This window comes from Cetorhinus maximus, chromosome 10 (assembly GCF_964194155.1).
Source record: "Cetorhinus maximus chromosome 10, sCetMax3.hap1.1, whole genome shotgun sequence".
In the NCBI taxonomy this organism is placed as follows: domain Eukaryota; kingdom Metazoa; phylum Chordata; class Chondrichthyes; order Lamniformes; family Cetorhinidae; genus Cetorhinus; species Cetorhinus maximus.
The window spans coordinates 914919-936710 of record NC_135888.1 but is presented as its reverse complement, the minus strand read 5'-3'; the positions used below and the strand labels follow the sequence as shown (position 1 = coordinate 936710).

The window sequence follows — 21792 nt, the reverse complement described above, 5'->3', positions numbered from 1 at the left end:
CAGTTACGAAGATAGATTGGAGAGGTTGGGACTGTTCTCCTCAGAGAGAAGAAGGCTGAGAGGAGATTTGATAGGGATGTTCAAAATCATGAGGGGGCTGGACAGAGTAGATCGGGAGAAACTGTTCCCACTCGTAAAAGGATCAAGAATGAGAGGGAACAGATTTAAAGTGATTTGCAAAAGAGGCAGGTGTCATGTGAGAAAAGTTTTTTCACACAGCGAGTGGTTTGGGTCTGGAATGCACTGCCTGGAAGTGTGGTGGAGGAAGGTTCAATCGAGGCATTCAGGAGGGTATTAGATGATTATTAAATAGAAACAATGTGCAGGGTTATGGGGAAAAGGCAGTGCAATAGCACTGAATCATAATGCTCATTTGGAGATGGGCCAAATGGCCTCCTTCTGCACTGTAACAATTCTGTGATTCTGCGAGGGCTGGAAATGCATGTCCAAACCCTGAGTGCCGGAGCCAACACCAACAGCCCAGCTCACTGTCTTCACACATATCTTGCTACCGACCACTCCTCAGAGAAAAGGGAGTGATAACCAGGGAATACAACCCGGCCCTAGAAAACACAGATTTGTCTATGAATGAAGATCACCAGAAGTTCACAAGATCCCACTTTAAGGCCAGGAACCCCATCTGGCTTGCAGCTGAACCTCAGAACCTTCAAATCATCACCTAAGATGTGACAGAGCATCTAGGAAATTAGGAAAGTCAGGGATTGGGACCCCATCGATCAAAAAATTGACTTCAATATACCATGTAAAATATGAATCAAAGTGAACAGCATCAGAACTTAATATAGGCATTGCTACCAGCTGCTATGTAAATGGGAGCTGAGAGGTGGGCTTAGGTGTGACTGTGGAGCATCTGCTCACTAAGATTAGGTTCTATTCACCCTGTATTACCAGAGTAGGTGGGCAGGTTGGATGTCGGTATCTGATGTTGCTTTTCAAGCTCCCATACAAAATTAGGCAGTGGAGTTTCTTAAAAAGAAGAGAGGGAGGTGAGTTGGTTAGAAAGGGAATTCCACGGAATAGAGCTTATTTGGCTCTAGGACAAAGGGAATGGGAGAGAGGCAAGTAGCCAGAGTAAGAGAAATACAGCAATCTTGTTTGTTGTGTTAAAGGATGTTGCAGATAAAGGATGACGTAAGGGCCATGAAGAGATTCAAATAAAACAACTCAACAGAAACTTCAGTGTAATCTTTGCTTAACAATAAAAGCACAGCTGTGAAAGTGTTTACGATTGTGCTGTATTTCACTTGTCTGTGGTTATACTTGAATGTCTAGGCCTAATAATCAATGGGATAATTTCAGGGTCAGGATGTGCTGTACGTTGTGAAATTTAGAAGCTACACCACCATTATGAATGTCAATCAATGAAATATTATATTAGTAAAAATAATATTTTGGAATTATCTGCCTTCTTAATACATTTGTGTTTTGTACTCTCTCAGATCCTCTGGAAGTATTACAAACATGTTCTCTTAATGGGCACTATACAAATGTGTTTACTTTAAAGCTTTGATTCGGTGCTGTTGATTTATGTTGAGAAATTGCTGATTGACCTCAAATAATGAATGTGATATGTTTTTCCCTTTAGGTCTCAGCAGATGTCACTGCAAATCCAAACAGATTTCTCTTCCGTTGAATAATAGACAGATATTTTAACAGGTTCTGTCGAAGTAATCTCAAAATATTCACTACCTCAGGATTTTTTGGAAACTACTAACGTATCAGCATAATTGAATGTCAGTGTAACAGTCATCAATACCAATGGTGCCAGAGTATATAGTGATGAATTACTTAGGATTTATGCCCAACTGTTCATGGCCAGTGTCTCTGCTCCACATAAGCCTTGTCCCATCCAACTTCAACTAACCCTATATGTATATCCTTCCATTCCTTTCTGCCTCATGTACTCATCTAGCTTTCCTTTAAATGTATTTATGCTAGTCCATGCAGTAGAGAGCTTCACATTCAAACCACTCTATGGGTAAAGAATTTTCTTCTAAATTTGCCTTTGGATTTATTAGTGACAATCTTCATTTTATGACCCCTGTTCCCCTCTGCAAGTGGAAATGTCTTCTCTGCATCTACCCTACTAAATCCTTTCACAACCTTAATAACCTCTATCAGGTCACCCCTCAGTCACCTACATGGTCCAAAGTCTAACCACTCTTTGGATAAAGAAGTTTCTCTTGAATTCCTTACTGGATATATTTGTGACTATCTTATATCTTTGACCCCCTGGTTTTAGACTCAACCTGCAGTCTTTCCTGATAGCTATAACCTTACAGATCTGGCATCATTCTTACAAATCTTATTTGCACCTTCTTCAGTGCCTCTATTTCCTTTTGGTAACATGGAGACTAGGACATTGCATAAGGATTAGAAAATGTGAAGGGGATAGAATTAGCATATGAAGACTTTGAATGGCAGTGACAGTGGACTTGTAATTTCCAAAGTGAAGGAGCAAATGTATAAGCACAAATAAAATACAAAATACAATATGTAAAATACCATGGATGCTGGAAATCTGAAATAGAAACAGAAAATGCTGGAAATGCTCAGCAGGTCAAGGCAGCATGTGTGGAGAGAGAAACAGAGTTAACGTTTCAGGTCGATGACCTTTTATCAGGACTGGGAAAGGTTACATTGGTTATTATGGATAAAAGCATGGTGCATGAAATGTACAATGGTAAGACTAACACTGTAAATGCCAAGTTGAAAATGTCAAGACTGGAGTAGGAAAATGATGGTCACTTCGAAAAGGACCTGGGATAATCACATCACTTGAAATGAACGCATAATGTGGTGAAGTAGCTAACAAAAAATAAAAGAACATTTGGCTATGTGCGCAGAATTGTAGAATATAAGTTTACAGGATTTATGTTCAGACCGAATATCAGATGACATATAATAGTGTGTCCAGTTTTGTTACAATGCTTTGTACAAATGGGTGGATATTTGCAAATTTAAGCAGCCTCCTGCCTATTTCAGACACGTGTGTCTCTCACCCATTTGGACTTCTACCTGAAAAATTGCATCAGGAGGGCCTTGGATATTAACTGTGAGGCTGAGGAGAGCCCATCAATGTTCAGTTGCCAACAGCCCATTTTTCACTTCAGAAATGGGTGGCCATAAGTTAAAAGATTTTACCCATCAGGAAGGATGGAGTTCCAGCTCAGCAAGTTTACCCAAGGAGATGTGGTGATCAGACAGTATGTCAGATGACAGCTGAATCCTGTATTCAGCTTTGATTATGATGAAGTTATGTGGACCAGGATGGTCCAAGGTTTGATTCCTATTCTGTGCCTGAATTGTAGTTACAATGGACTTCAACACCTCGGTGTCAGAAAGGGAAATCCCAGCCATGAATGGCCCCTGCTTCTGATCATTGTCCATCTGATAATTGGTAACAATAAAAATTGATAAAAGCTTGGAATGATTTAACCTCCAAGGTTCACATTATGTTCGCAATTCAGCACAATTAGATTTAATGATGAGGGAGCTTGTTTACAAAGGTGAATGTGCTGTGATTGACCAAATGGCCTTTTCTCATCTCTGACCTTCTGATTCTCGTATCTTCTATTTTTCTTATTGCAGGAAAAATACATTTATTTTCCCTTCTTTGCTGCAGATAATTATTACTAATAGTTGTTATTTTGAGAATTTCCACTCCTAGTCCAGTTGGTTTGGTTGAGAAGGGCCATCGTGGTGCAGATGGTAAAATAATGTCACATCAGATAATGTGAACTGACCAGGATGAAGTCTGCGCTCCAATTATTTTTTTTTTTTTGTTTTACTATTTAATGTCAGTTTATGTACAACAGCGCTTTAAATTCTTGATGGGTACAGCATCACATGAATCCTGTGCCCAATAGCCTTAGCGGACAGGTTACTGCTGAACTTGACTCGCACCATGAGCACGGGTCACTTTACCCCAAATGACACGGGTCTTGTTTGGATTACCACCAGGAGTGACAGTGTTGTTCTTTGCTTTGTAGACGTAGGCACATCTCTTGCCCAGGTAAAATTCTGTTTCATCAGGGCAATAAACACCCTCAATCTTTGGGAAAGCAGTGCGCTTTGGTTTCGAAGGCCTCGTTTATAGCCTGTAAACACAGCTTTGCATCATAATCTTCCAGGCATTGCGAGAGCGCGTGGGGCAGCTGGTTTGGCAATATGACTAAAATTGATATGAGCGCTCACTCAATTAAACAACTGGAGCTGCAGTAGGGGGTCACAATAAAGGGCTGCAATAAGGGACCATAATATGGGGATACAGGAGGGGGCCACAGTAGTCGGGATGCAGTCGGGCACTGCAACAGTGGGCCACAGTAGGGAACACAATGCATGGATGCAGTAGGGGGCTACAATAATGTGCCATAGAGGAGGGCTGGGGTGTTGGAGGGTGGGGGGTGTGCAATAATGGACCACTGTAATTTTCTTGAGTGATACAGAGAGAAGAAATAGCAAGGTTTCCTATGCCTGCTTAATGTGCAATGGTCCGTGTTGGAGGGAATGTGTTTCTACGGCCAGGATTTGTCAGTCGGGGTGTGGGGGTGGTCCCGACATGCCAGTGTGTAAAATGACGCGCGGTGACGTCCGGCGTGCACCTTGATGTCACTGCGCTGCCTCGCAATGTTCCGTTCAGCGTGCACACACCGGAATCGGTAACGCGCCCGCCAATATTTAAAGGGCTTATTAAGGCCATTGAGGAACTAATTAAGGTCAACTTTACGCTGCCCGTCCGACCTAATGGTTGTCAGGCCAAGAAGGTCTTTACGTTTTTCAGGAAACCTCATCCCGCTCGCTTGCTAAAGCTGTTATGAAATAAATAAAATAATTTTCTGAAATATAAAAACATGTCCCATCTCGTGTGACACAGAGGGGACATGTTTAATTAAATTTTTATACCATTTGTTTACTAATTTAAATAGCGATACAATCTCCCTGAGGCAGCTCCGTGCCTTTTAGAGAGATTGAAGCACTCTTTTGCGCGCATGTGTGAAAAAGCACAGGCCCCGACTGTCCCCCCTCCCCACACCCGCACAGGTAGAGAGCGCCACCGCTCGCGTCTTAAGCTGGGCCTTAACTGGCCCACCCATTTAAAATGGCGGCGCTGAGCCGATTGTGGGTGGCGATTGGGTCCGCGGCTGCCCCTGCCCATTCCCGCCCAGCCCGCCCAACGTGGGAAAAATTCAGGCCTGTGTGTGGGAGATGGACAAGATTAGTTGCAGCAGGGCAGCTCAACATGGCCAAGGAATTGTACCCCTATAGTAGCCAATATATTCAGAAAAGGAGGGGAGACAATAGAGATAATGGGGGAAGACAACTGGAGGGGGAATGAAGTAAAATGACTACACTTCCTATTCAAGCCCATGCCCATGATTGGTCAGTCTGAAGCATAAATTGAAGCAAACACTGAAGCAGCCTATATTTACTGAGTATGGCTGTATTTGTAAGCCCATTCTGGGCCAATTGCCAAAGTTAACATACTTGTAGCAAATGCATTTACAAACCATTTTACAGATTACTTCTAATTATGCACAGAGTAATTTTACACAAATATTTTCTAACTGTTTTGCTATGATATGGTAGAGTTTCGTTCCCACTTTGTCAAGCTCAGAACCAAAATAGACTGGGGTGTAACCATTATTCTGTGGGATAGTCTGTGGGAATTTTGGCATCAGCTAATTTTCATCTTCCGATGAATGTTTGGTGGTAAACTACATTAAAGATGCAAACACTGTCCCTTCACGTGTCCTGCCAGTCTGTAGCCTGCGTTAAAATGCTTTTTAACTCACCAGATATTACGACCATGTAATCCCCAATAACCCCCCAAATCTGGCACTTCATTAACGTCCTGAACTAAATAAGGCATAAAGCGGTCGTAATTGGAATGTGAGGTGCCTGTTAAAAGGCCCAGTGTTAACAAATGTAACACTGGGGTGGCCCAGAACCAACCTGCGCAGGGATTGGTCCCACTGCTAAATTAGTGGGGACGAATTAGGTTTAAGGCAGGCGTCTTAAACAGGCATAAGTTCCTCGCAGATGGTAATATTGGGTCTAATAGCTGTTGACAGGCCCAAGTGGACAATTTGTTTATGATGAGCAGAGCAGAAACAGGCCTGTCCTGCTCAAGATTCTTCTGTAGCCCCTGTGGCTACAAAATTTAAATGCAAAACAAAACAAAGCCTTCCTGTGGGACCAAGAGGGGCAGGAGTGTTCCCTTGACAACACCGAAGTTTCGATCAGTTCTCCATTGTCCACTTCAATCATGATTTCAGCATCGGTTGGGTATTAGGGAGAGACGGAGCTGGGGAAAAAATGGGCATGGTAACTTACCAACTGGTCAACTGTGATGATATAATTCGACAGTGAGTACTGTGTGTTTAGAATGTTATGTGGTACATGTCAGTCTAACAGTACAAGTCCAAAACAATACCATAACAATCTATGAAGCATTGTTGATTCCAGAATAACATGTGATGCATTGATCACTATTCTTACTTAAATATTTGGGTATATTTTCCTCTATTTATTATTTTTAGCTGGTCCCCTCCATTTTACTTGCAACCTGTGCTTTACTGAGATAGCAAGGAATAGATACACAGCATAGTGACATCAAATATAAATTCATTGAAGATGAAGAAGATGGCCCAGGTCCGAGATGATTGCATTCAAATATGAAGCTGATGTGTTCTCACTGGTGAACTCATGGGGTGAGTCCTGGTTTATAACCAGAATAGAAAAGGCTGGGACCCTGAGAGTTAACTAAGGAGCCAATAAACTGGCTGCAGTTTTGAGAAGAAAATTCATTTGAAGGAATTAAAAATCTAAGGAACTGATTTGAGACTGCGGGATAGAGAGATAAGATTGGGCCATGTGAAATCCGGAATGTGAATTGAAATAAAGGGTCAGTTGCATATGTGGAATTTTCTTTTGTTCCAATGTTCATTCCATTCATTTATCTTACCTTTCAGGGAAGCAAATTGATTAACCCTTCTAACTATTCACTTGTTCATTTAAATCAATACTAAATCTCTTGCCATTCTTTTTATTCCTGTCCATTACTGTATCCATAGCCTTGTAAATTAAATTTGTTGTTGATTAATTGGTGTCGCAATATGTACCAGAGCATAAGTAACAGAAAATCAGGTTGGTCATAGCTTTTTTTGCTTAACATTATTAACAACACCATTAACTTCAAACAGGGAAAGCACTGAAAGTTAGTACTTTACAAATAACAATGGCAAATACAATTGTTGGCTGTTTATTGTAAACGTTTAACGTTTGCTTCATGGGCTCCTGGGGCTGAATTTTCTGGTTGGTGGGGGGTGCAGAGCAGGAGCAGACTCGGGCGGGCACATACCCGATCGCCGCCCGCAATCGGGTCCATGCCGCCAATTTACGCGGGCGGGCCAATTAAGATCCGCCTAGCATAATGCATGGCTCCTGAGGATAGCGAGAGTGGAGGGCGGCAGTGGGAGTGCACTGTCCACCTGGTCCAATGGTGATCCGGTGGCCTGTTTATATGAAGCACTGGCAGCCTTTGCAAGGCTGCTCACAATGGCAAGTGGCCAGAGGGCTTCTGGTGAGCAGGCCAGGCCGGAGGGTAGGCCAGTGGGACAGGCCAGGCCGGAGGGTAGGCCATCAGGGCAGGCCAGGCCGGAGGGTAGGCCAGTGGAGCAGGCCAGGCCGGAGGGTAGGGCAGTGGGACAGGCCAGGCCGGAGGGTAGGCCAGTGGAGCAGGCCAGGCCGGAGGGTAGGGCAGTGGGACAGGCCAGGCCGGAGGGTAGGGCAGTGGGACCGACCAGGCCGGAGGGTAGGGCAGTGGGACAGGCCAGGCCGGAGGGTAGGGCAGTGGGACAGGCCAGGCCGGAGGGTAGGGCAGTGGGACAGGCCAGGCCGGAGGGTAGGCCATCAGGGCAGGCCAGGCCGGAGGGTAGGCCAGTGGGACAGGCCAGGCCGGAGGGTAGGGCAGTGGGACAGGCCAGGCCGGAGGGTAGGGCAGTGGGACAGGCCAGGCCGGAGGGTAGGCCAGTGGGACAGGCCAGGCCGGAGGGTAGGCCAATGGGACAGGCCAGGCCGGAGGGTAGGCCAGTGGAGCAGGCCAGGCCGGAGTGTTAGGGCAGTGGGACAGGCCAGGCCGGAGGGTAGGGCAGGGGGACAGGCCAGGCCAGGCCGGAGGGTAGGGCAGTGGAGCAGGCCAGGCCAGAGGGTAGGGTGGGGAGGGTCAGTATGCCCCTCGTTTTTCAGATGACTTCCTTGCTACCCTCCTCGAGGGGGTGGCCGCACGGTGGGAGGTGTTGGTTCCCCAGGATGGGAGGAGGAGACCCCCCTCCACATGATGAAACGTGCCTGGGAGGAGGTGGCGGAGGTGGTGAGCTCCCGCGATGTGGTGCGAGGCACCTGGATCCAGTGTCGCAAGTGCTTCAATGACCTGTTGTGCTCTGGAAGGGTGAGGACAATGTTGGCATTGGTCACTTAACCCAGCAGGTCGGCTTAACCCCCGGTGCCCCACCCCCAGCCCCAACTCTGAGTGTAGTGACTGCATTGAATCATTGACGGCCTGTGTCCTTCTCTGGGTGGGCCAGCAGATATTGCCCATGCCGAGGTCACCCTGAGAGGGTGGTGATGAGATGGGTTCTGCCCCCGCAGCATGTGGTACACTGAGACCCACATGACTGTTTTGGGGGTAACCTGGAGGAGCTGCACCTGGGCACAGGGCTGGAACTCCAGGACATGTCAAAGTCAGGGTGATGAGACGCTGGGAGGGGGGCTTCAAGGTGGTGTTGGCACCGATCGATCTGCTGCCCTCTGAGCTCCATGTGCTTGTACCTCCTTGTTATGGAAGGTTAGACCGTGTGGTGCCTAATGTGGTGTAGGCAGCATGTGGCCAAGGGGGAGGTGGGGGTGGTAGGGAACAGACCCAGCATCTTTGTGTGAGTGTTGGGCAGCAGCGGGGTGAGGAGACACTGCAGCCCTGATATGTCCCACTCTGGTTGGGGTGGGCCGTGCGTGAAGAGAGTCCAGGTACAAGTAGCACTAATCAATGCTCTTCACTCCTTTTCAAGAGACGAAAGCACATAATGCCCCCAAGCGGGTGAGGACTGGCAGTGACCAGGCGCAGGTCGCCACTCTTAACTGCTTCAAGCAGGAGGCCCTGGATTTGGAGAGGGGCCATGTGCCCATGTCCACTGGTGTTGGTGAGGCTGGGGTGCCACGGGCAGGTATGTTTGCCCAGCAGTGAGGTCACCATTGTTCTCCCAACAGCCATGGCAGTGCTGAATGTTCAGTGATTGAAGTTTACAACATGGCTTGACCATTGCTTATGGAAGGATGAGCACATAATGATCCGGGGGACAGGGATGCACATTGACATTGTCTCCACGTTAACTGATCCAATGTCCTTGTTCTTCCTTTCAGCATCATCGGAGCAGGACCAGGAGGAGGAGCAGCAGAGGCCCCTCTCACACCTGAGGGCCCTGAAGTCTCACCAGCGTCACACCATCTCTGCCAGGCAGGCACCAGCGCAGATACTAGCACCTCGGTGGGAGTTAGAACATCGGCTAGTGTCTCGAGGCACAGCGGTGAGGGCACTTCACAGTCGCTGGAGGAGTTGGCAGAGACAGAGAATGCCCATGGTGTCAGCAGTCAGAGGACTGCAGGGGACCAGGCACATGCTCAGTCGGTGTCTGATGATGTGCCCCTGGAGTTGTCTGCGATGCAGCAAGCACAGGAAATGCGGCCGGGTGTGCGGGAACATCTGGGAGAGATACATGAGGCTGTGCTTGGCTTGGTGTCCATGGTGGAGGAGTCTACGCGGGCGATCGCCAAAGCAATGAGCCACATGTCCGAGCGCCATGCGTCCTCCATGGAGAGAGTGGCGACTCTCGTGGAGAGGCTCCTCCAGGACCCATCAGGGCTTCCTGGGGATGCGCTCGGACCAGCAAGCCCTCACATTGGCATTGACCTCAGCTAATCAGTGCCAATGTGGAGGATTGTTTGGGCATCAACTTCCGCAGCTCGGTGCCCATCTATCCACGGTGAGCAGGGAGGTCTGAAGCGACCTCACATCGGCGCAGCAGCTGCCTGGCGTCTCTGTGGCACCTCTCAGGGTGCTCTGGATGAGGGCAGCAGCTCCTCCATCCCTCTGCCAGTGACCGTTGCATCCGGTGAGGCTGCAGCGACTGGGGAGGTGCCAGCTGTGGAACTGGCAGCTCCCTCCCAGGCGGGGCCAGCACAGGCTCCACGGGCCAGAGGACGGCCGCCAAGGTCATCGAGGCCAACAGGACAGCAGAGTCAGCAGCTGTCTCAGATACCACTCCCAGCGATGGGGCAGCACCAAGACACAGCACCCGGAAACGTAAACATAAGGCACTTTAGGTACATCACTGGTTTATCACTGGTGGTTTTGTGTTGGCCCGAGATGAGGTCCTTGTGATTTGCTTTGAATTGGAACATTCTTGTCATTTTGTTTCATTAAGTTTCTTTGCCTGTGATATTAAATTCAGACATGTTACCATGGCTGAGGTTGCCTCTTTTCTTCTGCAGGTGGATGGTTTCCAAAAATGTTATGAGCGCTTTGTTGGACATTCAGTTTTATTAACAAGGCCTTTAGTTACTGTTCCTAACCTGGCAGATTTTGTACTTAGGTGTCGAGTATGGAGCCTGCAGCCCAGGCGTGTCCTGGAGATCCATCTGTGTTGTTCTAGCTGAAGGTTCGTTGGATTAAAGCCTCCCAGGTATCCCTGCCTCCCTGGAGTATGCCTGGGTCAGCGTCTACCCCCTCAGCATTCCCCTGTGCCTGCTCATCTTCGGACTCACTGCTGGACTCATCGTGTGCAGCCGCAGCCACTGCATCTACATCTTCATCATCCACAGTGTCTCCCCTTTCCAGCGCAAGATTGTGGAGAGTGCAGCATCCAACCACTATCACTGAGACACGATCTGGGGGGTACTGGAGTGCGCCCCCTGAGCGGTCCATGCATTGCAAGTGCATCTTGAGAAGGCCGATGGTTCTCTCCACCACAGCCCTTGTGGTGCCGCGGCTCCTATTGTACCGCTGCTCAGCTTCTGTTCTTGGATGGTGGAGAGGTGTCATGAGCCACCTTCTGAGGGGATAGCCCTTGTCATCCAGCAGCCATCCATCCATCCGGGCTGGAGCACTGAAGATCCCCGGCACCTGGGAGTGTCTGAGGATGTAGGTGTCGTGGGAGCTGCCTGGGTACCTTGCACAGACTTGTAGAATCAGCATCCTGTGATCACACACTATCTGCACGTTCATGGAGTGGAAGCCCTTCCTGTTGAGGAAGGCACCGGGCTCACCTGCTGGCGCCTTGATGGCCACATGTGTACAGTCTATAGCACCCTGGACACGGGGGAAGCCAGTAATGGCCACGAAGCCTCTGGCTCACTGTGTCTGACTTGCCTGGTCCCAGCTGGAGTGGATGAAGGTCAATGCCCGTCTGAACAGAGCATCTGTAACCTGCTTGACACAAGTGTGGACAGCTGATTGGGAGACACCGCAAAGATCACCCACCGAGCCCTGGAAGGAGCCAGAGGTATAGAAGTTGAGGGCAGCTGTGACCTTCAGAGTCACTGGCATGGGGTGTCCATCCACACAGTTAGCGGAGATCTCAGGGCCAATCATCTGATAGATGGAGGTCACTGTCTCCCTTGACAGTCGGAGCCTCCTTCGGCACTGCACCTCAGACATATTGAGGTAGCTGCTTCGCCGCCTGTAAACCCTGGCAGCAGGATAGTGGCGTCTTCTGCAGCCCCTTCCACCTTGGACAACCTCTTGGACCTGTGCCCCTTGTGCCTGTGCCTGGCCTCCCAAAGGTGGCTCCCCTGGAGGCTGTGTGTGGAATCCTGGCCTCCTCCTCCTTCTGACCCTCCCTTCCTCCTCAGAGGAGGTGCCTCCAGTGGGCAGTTCAGCTCCCATTCCCAGGCTAAGGGAAGGCTTCCTGAAACCTGCAGGTCCAAAAAAGATTCCTCACTGCAGAGTGCTGACCTGAAGGTTGTGAGTCCAGACCAAGCAGCTGGTGTGCGTTTTGAAGTATTGCAGATCACACAGGCAAGTATCAAAAACTTTCAAAAATAAATACTTGACTGTGCAAACTCGGGACCCCACTGAGCTCTCTTATCCTGCCCGTGGATGAGGTTTATACAAATGTGTCCTATCCGCCTGCCCATTGCGCCCGTGCACTGACCCGAAGATTACACGGGCACCAAAAAATCGGCGTCGATTGGTGGGTCAAAGGCCTTAAATGACCTGTTAATTAATGACGGGTGCACAGCAGATATCATCGCGCGCCCGCCCAGTGAAATATTGCGATGGCGCGTGGTGACATCGGGACGCTCGCCCGACATCACCGCGCATCATTTTACACGTGGACCTGTGGGGCCCGCCCCCTGTACACCAACAGGGAAATTCTACCTCTGGAACCTTTCACCTTCTCAATTGGATGGTACAAGGTGGCCCTTTCCCAGTTTTGTCACAGGCTAAGGATGTACCTGGCAGTTAGATTGTTCAGCTGAAGAAGTAGTTAATCGATTCTTTGTGCTTTGCTATGAAAGTTCTTTCTTCATTTTACCCCTTTGCCATTTCTGGTCATTACAGGCTCATAAAATAAATGATTGTGCTGACTTTACTTATACACAATAGTCTGTTGTATGGAAACCTTTTGTGTAATATCTGGCCTTCCATTATAGCAACTTGTTTCTGCTAATATCCTTTTAATTGCCCCGGAGACTCTTTGTTGTCCAATAAGCGATGGGCCGAAGGGCCTTTTTCTGTGCTGTAGACTTTTATGACTCCATGACTCTAAATGCTAAGAACCTGTCCAGTCCAGCTGTATAGTCTTCAGCTATTGTTACAGTCAATGATACTTCATGTATTTCTTTATTTTACATTTTCCTCTCCTCGTTCCATCAGCAAAATAAATGCAAATGTTTGACAAAACAACCATTCGGCACCCAGACTGAGAAAGATCTCTTTACTGTCTTCTACCATAACCAATAGTGAAATGTGACAAAGGATTATCATCATGAAAGGTTTAGGCCTAGATTAATCTCTTGGACTTTAAAGAATTATCAATGAGGCAACTTTGGTAGAGTTTAATTGCTACCAATGGGTTAATTACATGTCAGATCGATAATATTATGTAAAGCTGAATGCAGTTCAACGTATAATGGTCAAAAATCTTATCAGGATTTAAAAATTTGAATTACTTCAGATTTTATGTACGGTTATGAGTGACTGCTACATTTTCCTGGAAGGATTTTCATTCATCCTTTATCCATTAAATGGTTTCAGTGTTGATGTTTAAAATTGATGGGTACCCATATGCTTGTTATCAATACATTTTCAAAAATTTAAAATTCAGATGAATCCATTAAGCTTGATAAACAAACCTCTATATGTTAGCTAACATCTCACAAGAATAAAAAAAGGGCTCAGTTTTGTAATACCATTTAGCTCCAACGTTTAAGGTTTTAACTGGAAATGGCTTATAGATAATGCATGGAAATGAGGAAGAGCTGGAATGATCTGATATGTCACTGCACACTCCATACACTTAGCTGCAGCTGCAGCTTCTTACAGGCTGGGTTGTTAAAGTTTATTAGCTTCTTCCTTTTCCCCCTCACAAACTCACACATTGTTGTCTTCTTGTCACGCCTTTGTTATTTCCATGCTATCTGTTTTTAGATAATGAAAATGTAATTTAAAAATGGCATTTGTAAGGTTTAATATTGCCAGTTCCGTACTCATTTGCGACAATGCGCTGTTGCAAGAGCAAGCACTTGGCCACCCTTCCATAATTACAATTGTTACAAAATCCAGCCAGATAACGAAGCACATCCCAGGTAAAGAGGCTGATGCTAATGAAAACTAATGAATTTGCTCATGTGTTACTTGTATAGTCAAAAACGCATTCATGCAATAGAAAATAATATAGCCTTCACTGGCTTCATAGCAAGGTCAGAAATGTTCTTTTTCGCTACATCTAGTGCATGGAGGGCATATTCCACCAATGTTGACACATGAATTTTGGTCCTCATTTCCCCAGCAATAATGTTGTTACATGTTCTTAAATGTTAGTGAAATGTTCACTACCTGTAGAATATAAAGTTTAAAAGTCAATTCTCCTTGTCCTTTCTTATCATTATTTATTATCATTTGTTTGTTTTCTAAAAAGTGTTTGCAAACAAACCTAATTTACAACATCTATAATATCAAGGAAACATGTTTTTGAAAGACATTTTTGTGTGACATTTAATTGCCATATCACATCTTAAAATGTCACGTTGCCAAGTGAATATCCCACCTTTATATCATATTCACACAACTAAGCAATGTGTAAAAAGCCATTTTTAAAGTGACCCTATGTAGTCATCATATAAGATGTGTCAAACTAAAGCATATTTCAGAAAGTCAATTTTTTCACACATCACATCAAAAGAATATGATTTATTTATTTTCACTGTGACTGCCCCATAAACCCCACGGGCTTCCATTATTTAATCTAATTTGTGATGCAGAACATCTTTATCTTCCCAAAGCATTACAATACCCTGTGTCCATTGAGGCTGAGGAAGAGAAGGAATACCACAAAGTAGCAACTTGTTCAGCATATCACATTTGGATAGGCCAGGAATGGAAGGAAGTTTCCAGAAGGTGAAGCAGAGGTAGTCTTCTAGTGACTCCTGGGCTAGATTATGAGTTCCATGATTAAATATTAGAAGCCAGTGAATTTAAGGCAATAGTCCAACTCAGTTGTTGAAAATAAACTGTTCAAGGTTCCTTTTCCCATTTTATGAAGACACCCAGTCCCCTTGGTCGTATGGTTAATTGAAACGCCAGTCGGTGTTTTCCCATCTTTTTTTTTAATCATAAATCTGGAAATCACTTGGTGGAAATTGTGTGACTCTAGGGCACAGCTCAAGGTTCTTATCGAAATCCAAGCTCCGTTTAGGTCAAATGTGGCAGAGAAAAGTAATTATCTTTGCTGAAATGTTTTCAGCCAAAATATCAGGGAAGAATTCAACCTCATAGGGAATACATCTAAGCAGTTAAACCCAGTGAGCTTATATTTACAATTAACTTTTCTCTGTGCACTCTTACCCTGCATTAGAAAGCAGGAACAATACTAGATAAATGGGCCATTTTAGACCCTGGCTTTTGATTTCTTTGTGCCAGCTAATGTGAGCCCCAGTCTGAGTGAAAACCAGCTGAAGATAATTATTTCACAAGGCAAACTTATTACTGTTCAGATGTCATGCACTTTCTATCTGCATTCTTCTGTACCTTAAATATCGCTTTCATCTTGTGATCTAATTATTATCTGCTGTAAGCCTCTAAGTTAAATAAATAATCATGAATTTAATGTGGTAACTAATTGTTTCCAGATGAGATAATGGAGAGCCACCATTTGGGCCAGAATTTTCCACTCAGCCTGAAGGTGCCGCCCAGCGTACTCGAGAGTAAAATAGCGCGCAAAGATGTCAGGTGAGCGTCCGGCCATCATTGCGCATTCGCGCGATATTTCAGTTGGCAGGCCCACATGAGAGTCGGCAGTATGCCCGCTGACAATTAAGAGGCCTATTAAGGCCATTAATGGTGCAGTTAACTGAGATTTTTCGCTGCCCATCCAAAGCTACGGTTGGCGAGTGGGCGAATCAGCCAGGCGGCCATTGCGTTTTTCAGGAAACCTCATCCAAGGGCGTGATGAGGTTTCCGAGATTAATTTTAAAAAAAAGACAAAAATGTTTGGGCACAGGTTTCAGCACCCATATGTTTAGGTGACTCATTCTAATGTTGGGCATTTTTTCCGGATTTTACAATCTGTTCTTATTGAATATAAAATGTTCAGCTCTCCGAGGCAGCTCTCTGCCTTCAGGAGCTTTCATTCCGCGCTCCCCCACACCCGCGCTGACTTCAACGCTCACCCTCCTCCCCCCCTCCCAAACACCCAGGCAGTGCTGAGCCTCTCAGTGCACCTGTCATTCCGGCTGGCCTTTACTTGGTCAGCCAGCGGGAAATTACGGTCGGGGGCCGATTGCGGGCAACAGTCTGCTCCCCAGCCAATCACGGGCCTGCTGCTCCCGGGCCCGCCCCCACCTGACCCGAAAATCCTGCCCTTGGTCTTTGGGAGACAATGTTAACTCAAGACCAAGAGTATGATAGGCCCACAGAACAAAATGACTCTTTGCTGCAAATTCCATGCTGAAAACTCAGTCTCTATTTACAGACATTTTTGTCCATTCATTGATGTTTCTTTGCTTTCAATTTATCTACAGTATCCAGCTTCAACAATAAGTTGCTTTCATACATTTGCATTTGTAATGGAAACTTTGAAGTCTGCTAGTTTTAGAAATCTGTTCTCTTTCTAATTCCAAGCATAAGCTGTTTTGGAGGCAGGTTCGCTTATGTTGATGGTGGCACAGAACAAGGCTCTCAAGAGGAAGGAAAATTTCAATCAAAAATTCCTGAGGAAGATTGGTTCCCTCTGCTGGGAAGGTGCTGGGTGCAGGTGGCTTTTTAAATGTTCTTCAGAAACCAACTGGTACCATTATTCCTAGAGGATAAATTTCATATCTAACATCGGATGTCCTTTTCCAGTTTGTCTTTTAAGGTTTTCATGAGTTCCTAATGTTCTTTCTGGTTGCATTGATTTTGTCGCTTATGCGTCGATCTAAAAATGGGATTTTTAGATATTTGGACACCCAGACCCAGATTCTCAGTTCTGGGTCAGGTGCACAGAGACTGGAGAATTCCAGGGTCCACGAACCTGACCTCAAAAAATGTCTGCCCAAGGTTCCAATTCCCAGTCCGGTGAGCGGGGGCAAACTTCCCTCTGAGAGAACTGTCATTGTTGCTGCTTAATCAAAGTGCACCCTACTGAACCACTGAAAGTATGGAGTGGATTCTCAAGACACAGCCATGGAGATGGTATCATCTCGCCACCGCTGCCTGGTACAGGTATTATGCAGTCATGTAGTTAGCTGCCAAGACACAGTGGGTAGATGAATGATGAACATTGCCATGCTCATTATCCCATCCACTTGCCCCTTTGCCACCCATCTATAAGGATGCACCCACACTGTTGAACCTTGAGTAGGTCCCTCACAGCTGCACACTGTCCTGGTATAACAGTGGGACTAAGAGACAGTGAACCAGTAGAGCTGTCAGCTGGTTGTGGAGCTCAGCATACCCACCTTGGAGGCACAACCACAACATAAGTAGCACCAAACATCTACAGAAAGGTATTTTCTCCAGCAAACTGTAATAATAATCCACGATGATATGGTGAAAATGGTGCTTGTAAGCACAGAGCAATAAATGATAGCTTTATAATCTGAATGGTTCATGACTCTTTCTACCTTACATTTTTATTGATAGAGTGCCACACAGAGGAGATGGTTGGGGGCGGTGGAGGGGGTGGGGGGGGGGGGGGGGGTGGGGTGGGGGGAGGATGGTGGGGGGGAGCTTTTCTGACCAGGGCCTTAAAATTTTAGTGGAAGAGGTCCAGAAGAGGAAGCCTGTACCCTGCTGGCTGGTGTAAGCTACCTGTTAACAACCAAGAAGGCCTGGCTTCAAATTGTGGCTGTGGTGAGCACAGCAGGAGACCATCAGTACCTCAGAGAGTTCACTGACCTGCTGCATTCCAGCAAAGTGGGCAGTTTAGCTCATCCACACAGAGCTCCAAGGGAAGGGTCATGTCTGCATGCTGCAGCTAATGTGTGAGACATGGCACATGGCTCTGCCTCAGCATTGAGGCTTGTGTGCAAACATACAAGTTTGGAGCAGAAAAAGATTCTCCTCATCTCTGTCTTAAATGGGAGACCCTTTATTTTTAAACTGTGACCCCTACTTCTAGATTCTCCCACAGGAGAAAACATCCTCTCCACATCCACCCTGTCAAGACCTGTCACAATCACAAATACATTCTATGAATTCCTCACCTTTGCCCATCTGAATTTTCCAGTCTGTATGTAGATCAAATTCCCCTAAGATTATTGCTGTGCCTTTCTGACAAACTCCCATTATTTCTCCCTTTATACCCTGTCCTACCATGTGGTTACTGTTAGGGGGACATGCGAATGAGCGAATGTGTTGCACAGACACAGTGAGGGGCAATATCCCTCCATGCACCATGTATCAGCCTAACATCAATTCATATTGTTGTTGCAGACCAGAAGGGTGAACAATGCTAAGGAGATGGCTTGGATGTGGTGGGTCAGCCTGGCTGAAACACATCTGTCCTGTGGAACAGATGGCCATGGGGATTGCCAGGCTGCCTGAACAGCTGTCTGTCCAGTGATGGTGAATCACTGTTAGCAGCTGAAAAAGGCGGTGTTGAAATCATTTTGACACATGGTGGTAATGGTGAATGTCATGATGTAATTCACTGAGCACAAGGGGACGTTGACATGAGAGGGAGTGTGAGGATGGGGTTGCACCATACAGGCAGTGCGAGCATGGTTAAAGGCAATGGTGTGCAGCAGAGCATGCTTTCACAATGAGAAGGACTTTACCTAAATAACGCTTTTTGTGTCTTCCATAGGTTCCAACTGTGCTCCCTCACCCCATGGGGCCAGTCCATCCCTCAGGCATCAAGAGAAGGAGAGATAGAAGGCAACATTACATTGTACTCGCCCACACACTGTCAACTCAAATACCAGCACTTTGGAGGGATTGACTGTGTGTGTAGTCAGTGGCACAGGGTGAAGGTCACTGCATCAGAATGCAGGAGGAGGTGTCCGTGTCAGAGAGATCTGTGCACAGTGTCCCTCGGAGGAGGGGGGATATTCACAATGATGCCCCAGTGGGTAGGAATGTGGACCCTCAGGAGTCAGTGTTTGGGGCACAGTCTTTGGGTAATCAGCAGCAGATGTGGAGTTCCCTGAGGCAGTGGGAACTCTAGGACTGTGAATGGAGGAGTCCATCGCTGTCATGAGCTCCACATTGTCCTGGGAGCTCAAGCACATAAGCTCTGAACATGAGAGATTGGCCATTGTCATGGAGAGAGACATGCAGCAACACTCGGAGTGGATGCAAGGACAGTGCCTCGGCCAGGAAAGGGTGCACACCCCCTTCAGTAACCTGGACCAGTCAGCTCAGGGTATGAGTGCTGACATCCTGCAGCTGCATACCCGTAACAGGATGGTCACACTGTTGGCACACTGGTTGCTAGAATGGATGTCTGCTGCATACCAGCAGCCCACCCCATCGACCCCACCAGAAGGCCAACCCAGGGCTGTTCAGGTCACTGAGGAGGGTCAAGGTACTGAGCATATGCTAGTGATCCCGGCTGCCCATGCAGAGAAGTGGAGGCCACAGTCTGAAGGAGGTCCCCCATGGGTGCCTACACGATGAGGTAGACCACCACACTGCTTATTGCCCTTTAGACAGAGAAACAAGCAGCCTGCCTCCACCCCCTCCAAGCACACAGTGTGGTCCTGGTGTGGGGGCAGGTGCATGGGAGGGGAAGTGGAATTTCACAGGAGTGTGTGAAAGTGAAAGGCACCATGTCACCTAGAGCACTAATGGGTTCATCATGGTTACACTTTCCACATTGTAGATATCATATTTGATCACTTCTTGCATATATTTACTTACACTTGTACATGATTTGGTGTGTGCTTGTCCAGCAGAGAGCTCAAAAAGAATGGTAACATTGTGAAGGTGGTTCTCAGCAGTAATAATCAGGGTGACATGCTGAGATCCATCTCAATGTGCCATCACCAGGATCAGAGCTGATTTGACACTGTGGAGGACTCCTTCCTTCTCTGCAGTAGATCCAAATGTTCAAAAGTTCGAGCACTGAGATGCTCCTCATATCCTTCATTGTCCACCCAAAATTGATTTTAAGGGCGGTTCAATGAACAGATGCTGGGCAGCAGGTGTGTCTAAAGCATTCGTGCTGGGTGCAAGGCATTCATGCACACTGCAGCGTTACACATTGGCCTAGTGTAGGCATCCATGTATCATGTAGGTAATATTGATAGCCTGCTGTGCCCACTATTTTGACTGCATTTCCATTCCAGGTGTCACAGAGAGTGCTTTGTTCAGTTAGTAGAGGTATGGAAGCCAGGAATGTTGTATGCAGTGCCCAGATCAAAAACAGGGCCATTGGCTGGAATGGATGGTGCAGAAGTTCTTACAGCGATCTGTTGATTCACAGTTATGGGCTCCTCAGGCACAAGGTGTCTTATCTGTTTGTGCGCTACCACATACGATAGTATCAGCATGTAAAGGGGTTGATTCCTGACATTGTGTCAATCTCAGCATTGTGCTTATGGGTTGATTATGGACAATTTGGTGGCATGGGCCTCATCATTTACAGTCATTGGTGTTCATGTAAGAGGGCCAGGTTGTGCATGAGTTAGCATCATGTGTGTTTGCAATATGATGAGGCCCATGGTTATTGTTGGATTGAAATGCAATCATGTACTAAAGGTCCTATCTGGCCTACCGTAGTCAGGTGACCTCTGCCACGAGACACTGACTGGGAGCAGCTTTGTTACATTCATTCCTAACAAATATAGAGTACAATAAGCAATGTACACATTGAGCTAGTAACATGGTTCAGAAGTGGAGCTAAGATTGAATTTGAAGAGCTGCATAAAAACACAGCTCCAAAAAGAGGAACACAGAAATGCTCAATGTTACTGAAAGCCACTGAAAAGGAAAAGCAAACAGAAGAAGCAAGCTGCAGTTGGATCACTGGGTGTGTCAAAATGGCTGTGAATTTTCCTCTCCTGGCTCCTGTTGAAATGAAAGGAGATATGCAGTAAAACTGGCAGTTTTCCCACTTACAATGGCAGGACTATGAGATTGCAACGGATTAAATTAACAAGCCAGAGCAAATATGAGTAGCAACACTTTTAACACTATTGGGGAGAGCCTGCTACAAATCGCTTTCCACCCTAAATCTCTCCGAAGAACACATAAACGGACTGCAGAATTTTTTAAAGCCTTGAAGGCATGACTTCAGCCTCAAGTGACCATAACTTATGAACAGTATGTGTTCAACATTAGGGTTCAAGGGAAAAAAGAGTCTATCAATTAGAATGTGACTATAATAACACAATTCGCAGAATCCTGTGAAATTGGGCAAGTAAAAGATGATCTGATTAAAGATAGGATTGTCTTAGGCATAATGGATCCTGCAGTGAGAGCAGGTCCACTGGGAGAGGAGAAACTGACTCTCGAGAAAGCGATTGACATGCAGAAGCGCTGAAATTGTAAATCATCAGCTGGAGCATATTCATGGCAGGATAGACCCAGACCTTGCATTATACTGATAGACATTCCAGGCCAAAAGAGAAGAAAGATCATGAACAAAGAGCAGATGCAAGTACTGCGGAGGACACCCAGCTTGCCTAGCGTCGGGAGAATCACACTGACTGAAGGCATTGAAAGTAGTCCAGTCCATAGTTATGTCACACTCAGACTACTCTTCCAATAGCAAAAAAAGCTCCTGAAGCCAGAAGTAGTAACAGGCGTGAGTGAAAAGTCCAGGTGAAATGGCAGGAAGCCAAATTTAATTTTGACAAGACTGCCATAGAATTGCCAGAAATGAACATGAGAGAGTCCATTAGGGTTCAGACTTTCAATTCTCTTGATAGGAGTCAGCCCACGTGGCAACTTGGGACATGCATAGAGCAGCTGTTACCTCAATCGTTTGCAGTCAATGTGAATGACCAAATACACTGGCACTGCTGCAGGCAAATAGAAACAACTGGAAAAGCTGCTCCTTCTCTGCA

General features: G+C 46.4%; 1 pseudogene; it reads right to left on the bottom strand.

Annotated features, from left to right (window-relative positions):
- Positions 1 to 3843: 3843 nt before the first annotated feature.
- Positions 3844 to 4158, bottom strand: LOC144685197 (large ribosomal subunit protein eL33 pseudogene; annotated as a pseudogene).
- Between the last annotated feature and the right edge of the window lie 17634 nt (positions 4159 to 21792).